Raw genomic sequence first — 6000 nt, 5'->3', positions numbered from 1 at the left:
ATTCTGAGTGAATGAATACTGTTAGTACAAACTTAAATAACCTTATAATAAATGTAATTTAAATCATCACTCAAGATTGTTTATATTTTGGTACACTATTTCAAAGGAATCTCTGTTATTGGACAGATGATGAGAATAGGTAACTTTTAACTTCTAAACCTTAGGTTATATTTATCATACCTAGGACATTATGAAATAGAATGTAAAAAATACTAAGCACTGGGGCGCCTGGGTGGCGCAGTCGGCTAAGCGTCCGACTTCAGCCAGGTCACGATCTCGCGGTCCGTGGGTTCGAGCCCCGCGTCGGGCTCTGGGCTGATGGCTCAGAGCCTGGAGCCTGTTTCCGATTCTGTGTCTCCCTCTCTCTCTGCCCCTCCCCCGTTCATGCTCTGTCTCTCTCTGTGCCAAAAATAAATAAAAAACGTTGAAAAAAAAAAATTAAAAAAAAAAAAATACTAAGCACTTGTTTCTACATCAGAGATATGAGTCTTGGGGTATCCTATTGATAGTTTATCTTATTAACTTTGGATATATTTCTTTCAATTTGGCCATTTAAATAGACCCAAGCCCTGAGGCAAATTTGGAACTAGACTTATTCTTTCACCAATGCCTTACTTCCTGGAGCAACTAGTAAATCTGTCATAAAGATCAGATTCTGGATATTGTGATTTTATCACATCATTAAATAAAAGTTTAAATCAAAGTCAAATAAATCATTACTGTGAAAAAAATGACTTCTTTATTGCGTAAGATAATTAAAGGTATTCTTAGATTTACAGTAATGCAGAACATGGAACTTAATCTTTGATTAAGAAGAGAATCAGTAAAAGTATATAGAAAGGAAAAACTCAGATTACTTTTGGTCACCAAGTGCATGGGGGTTTTCCCCCTTCAAGCAATCTCTCTCTCTCTCTCTCTCTCTCTCTCTCTCTCTCTGCCCCTAGTTATTGCAACCACTGAAGACTTTAAAATCCCACCTGGACATCAGGTGAGAACAGGACAAAGGGTGGACAGAAAATTACACCACAGATCAAACAGATTGGAGGCTGGTGAGCAGACTGTGGTTACTCATGTTTTCACCAGGCATTGGCTACAGAAAAGATAAGTGGCCCTCACAGTCAGGGTCTCTGCCCTAGAGTAACAGGGTGCAGAGGCCACCATGAGCTCCCAGCTAAAAACCATGGGAGGGACAAGAAGAAAAGGCACTTCCAAGGAAGGAAAAAGAAAGCTGGACACCAGCTGGGTCTCCTAAAGGTTGACTCAATTCAACACTATCTACCTGGAGATAGTGTCAGATCCAACAGGTTAGGGGCTCAGTCTCACAAGACTGCCTTCACTCCACTTCAGATGTCAATCACAAGTAGGAGGTCCCCAGGTTCCCCACAACTTTTGTCCAATTTGGCTACAAATAGGAGGTCCCCGTGACCCTCTCCTTGCCTTCAGTTAATTTACTATACAGTGGCTCAAAGAAGTCAGGGAAACGTTTACTAAGGTTGGCCTTTTATTAAAGAACATGATAAAGGGTATAGATGAGAAGCCAGATGAAAAGGTACATGGGGTAAGATATTTGGGGAAGGGTGCCGAGCTTCTGTGCCCTCTCTGAGTGTGCTACTCTCCCCACATTTCCACCAGTTCACCAACTCGGAACCTCTCTTAACCTCATACTACTAGGATTTTTATGGAGACTCTCACATAGACATGATCAATCATTAACTCCATTTTCAGACTTTCTCCCTTCTCAGAAGAATGGGGGGCAGGACTGAAAATTCCAAGCTTCTAATCATAACTTGCTCTTTCTGGTGACCATCGCTCATCCGGGAACCATCCAAAACCTTACCCAGAGTGGCCTCAATAGAACGAAAGACTTCCTTCTCACACAGGAAATTACAAAGTTTTTAAGAGTGGTATCAGGAACCAGGGTCAAAGACCAAATATAAGAACCAGAAATGTTCCTAGTTCTCTTATCACTTAGGAAATTACAAGGGTTTCAAAACTCTGTGCCGGGGACCAGGGGCAAGGGCCAATATGTATTTTCTCTTATTGTCACAATGTGTTATTAAAGTCTAACAGTTGGGAGTTACAAGGCAGCTTCTGTGGGAGAAAGAGAAAAGACTTCAGAGAGAGCGACCTCCATTTGTATTCTGGCTCTGTCAGTTACCAGCATCTGTGGTCACAGTTCTTAGATGACTAAATCCATGAACCTATAGAACAACTCTAGCATAAGGCCTGGCATATAGAGGTTACAAAAACATAGTTCTTTTCTCTTATCCTTTATTGAATTTTCTCCATCCATTTGTGCAAAGAATTTCACAAAATTGGCCAATTATTGGGGAATGATCGATCTAATCTCGACCTCATGAGAATTCAAAAGGTACAGAAGATAGCTGCACCTGAACAACTTTTACTGAGAAGGTGCTTAGCAAACTGTTGACTTACTGACCTGCCTGTATGCAAAGATTAAGTAGAAATACGCAACACACAGTACCTACAGTTTCACAATTTTATTTTATTATTTTTAAGAAAATTTTTAAAGATTTTTTTAAAGTTTATTTATTTTTGAGAGAGAGAATGAGAGAGAGAGAAAGAGAATGTGGGAAAGGCAGAGAGAGAAAGGGAGAGAGAGAGAATCCCAAGCAGGCTCCCCACAGTCAGTGCAGAGCCCAACGTGGGGCTTGAACCCGTGAATCGTGAGATCATCACCTAAGTTGAAACCAAGTGTCAGACACTTAACCGACTGAGCCACCCAGGCACCCTGAAGCTTCAGAATTTTAAAACAAAGCTCACTGACTGCCTTCATCGGTTATCCAGGTTTTTTCCTTCTCATGTTTCTCAATATTGTCTCTTCTGTTTGATACCTGAACTTTTAAATTCATCTTTGACTCTGCTGAAAGAAGGGTGATGAAAAGATGACATTCACTTTCATCAAGAAGTTGTTGTGTCTCTGCTTACCTGGCTTCATACAAAAGATTCAAGGGGGAGAAACACACAGTACTCCTTGTCTAGAGGCAATAAAGCCTAGTGAGCAAGTCAGGGAGAAAACCCAGGGATAATAATTACATGTGATAAATGCTAAGAATTTAAATATAAAAATTTGTTGTTGAACCACTGGAAAGGAAGTAATTACTGTTACCTAGGGTATCATAGAGGGAAGTGCTATTTGAAATGTGTTTTTTTATTTTATTTTATTCAAAAAATTTTTTTTAACATTTATCTATTTTTGAGACAGAGAGAGACAGAGAATGAATGGGGGATGGTCAGAGTGAGAGGGAGACACAGAATCCAAGGCAGGCTCCAGGCTCTGAGCTGTCAGCACACAGCCTGATGTGGGGCTCGAACTTGCGGACTGTGAGATCATGACCTGAGCTGAAGTCAGATGCTTAACCGACTGGGCCACCCAGACACCCCTGAAATGTGTTTTAAAGAATGAGTAAGAGTTCAGTAGGTGGAGGTACAGGGAGATTATTCTAAGCAATGAGAAGTTAGAAGATTCTCAGAACTTAGTGTCTATGCTTTGGATTTATTATAAGATGTTTGGGTGGAAAGTGAGAGGGAATGAAATCTGAAAATTACATAATCTAAGAGTGTGAAGTCTTCGGTTCTCTCCTAATAAATTAGGGCATTATGTCAATTCTGTTGAATGTTTAAAGATATAAGTCTATTCCAGGGGCTCCTGGGTGGTTCAGTTGGATAAGCGACCAACTTCAGTTTAGGTCATGATCTCACGGTTCATGAGTTCAAGCCCTTTGCGTGTCAGGCTCTGTGCTGACAGCCCAAAGCCTGGAGCCTGTTTTGGATTCTGTGTCTCCTTCTCTCTCTGCCCCTCCCCTGCATACACTCTGTCTCACTCTGTCTCTCAAAAATAAATAAATGTAGAAAAAAAATGTCTTTAATATATGTTTATTCTAGTAGCATCAGAATTTTCTTCCCTCTTCCTTTTCAAAGAACAGACTTGTCTATTTGAGCATTTTGCAAATTTTCCTGACTCAAAACCCCCTTTAATAGTATTTTTAAAGATGGTTTTAAGTATTACTTTAGTAATAATAAGATGAACCATATGAAATTGCTGGTTTTTAGCCGTTTGGACTTACCAAAATAAAAATTTCAGATGATCCAAACTGTATATTGGGCTATATGAAGATTTTTCATCATTTCATTGATTTTATTTGGTTAGTTATAAAATGTGTTCTTTTTTTAAAAAAAATCTTTAACTTTTATTTTTGAGACAGAGAGAGACAGAGCATGAACGGGGGAGGGTCAGAGAGAGAGGGAGACACAGAATCTGAAACAGGCTCCAGGCTCTGAGCTGTCAGCACAGAGCCCGATGTGGGGCTCTAACTCACAGACCGCCAGATCATGACCTGAGCCTAAGTTGGATGCTGAACCAACTGAGCCACCCAGGCGCCCCTAACATGTGTTCTTAATACTTTCAAAACTTATTTATGGAGATTATAGCATAGTGCTTCTGTACAATTCATCCTATTCAGATAATTTTAAAATGAATTCTCATTTATAAATAGTACACTAATCTAAAAATATTCTATAAAATTTTATAATAAAAAGCATGACTTTTTGGCAAATTTCAAACGGCAATATATCAAATTTGACCTGGGGGACGAAATAAATGTTAAAATGTCAATTGGAGTTTTACCACAAATTATATCATCAATAGTGGACAAAAGCAGTTTTTAAAACCTTGTGTTTGAAAATGCTACATCTTACATTTGAAATATCAATGGAATTATTTTTCTAATATTCATGGTTTTCAAAAAATAAGGAAAATGTGGAAGTACAATATGAGTTTATCTGTAAGCATTTCTCCACAAAGATCACATTCCATAGACCAGGAAAACAAAAATGTCACCTGGTGCCTGGCTCCATTCTGATCCTTTTTTTGCTGTGTGAGACTCAACAGTTTTCTTACCTACAAAATGGCTTAGAGTCACCTTACATAAATATATCTCCCAATATATATTTTTTTCTCCTTTTAAACTAGTCATCCTAAATCCACACAGGGGAAGACCTAATCTCTTAATTGATCCTTAATTAACATCACAAGTACCCCTTCCCTTGAAATAGGTGTCCTAGTAGTTTCTTGTCTGCCTTTCCTTGGGTCTGTCATAATAAGCAAATATTAGTTATGGATGGCTGTTCCTGAGTTTTATGAGATTGACTTTGAAAAGCTTCTATTGTATAACTAAGTTTAAATGCTGGCTAAGGAGTTTTAATTTTCCTCAGACTGCCAACTATGAGAATCAATCAAAGCATTAACAACAACAACAAAGCAACATCAACAACAATTGACTACATGATACAATAAAAGGTAATTCATTCTGTCTGACCAAATGAAAGACTTCTTGAATGGCTGCTATGTTCACAGAACCTTCTTTGCTTAGCAAGGAAAAATATTTTGAAAAACCAAAAAGTAACTGTTCAGTTCTTAAATGTATTAGATCTCATGATGAGTTAGGGGATCTATATATATTAATTAGGCTTTCTCCAAAGCAGAGCCTGAGACAGGGACTTGAGCAGAAGGAACTTATTTGGGAGACATTCCCATGAATAATAATGACGGAGCAGGAGTGTGAGACAGGAAGGGAAAGAAGAAAAGCCAAAGGATTCATTTGTGAGGTCAATGCCCTAAGTTACTGGGATTCCTCCAGGATAGTTGGAGAAGGGTGCAGAGTGCCTTCAGAATTATCTTCTGCAAAATGAGATGCTGGAGCATTTATCCATAAGAACTCCCTTCTTGGTTTAGTGTTTCTATGTCTACCACAATCTTTATCTGTTGACAAAGAAAAATGTGAACAGTTGGGTACAGGGCAGGGCTAGTTCTAAGCTATGAGGATTATGGGAAAGAATAAAATAGAACATTCTATAATGGGTTAACAGGTTCATATAGCCTTTTATTTGGAAACCAATACGGTGATGACTGAAGAAATAAGAAAATTCCTGTTCACTTTCTAAATTTTGCCCAACACCAGATCCTGCTAATTCTTGCCT

The sequence above is a fragment of the Panthera tigris genome, chromosome B1 (assembly GCF_018350195.1).
Source record: "Panthera tigris isolate Pti1 chromosome B1, P.tigris_Pti1_mat1.1, whole genome shotgun sequence".
Lineage (NCBI taxonomy): Eukaryota > Metazoa > Chordata > Mammalia > Carnivora > Felidae > Panthera > Panthera tigris.
The sequence above is the reverse complement of the archived record's forward strand: the minus strand, read 5'-3'. Positions refer to the sequence as shown.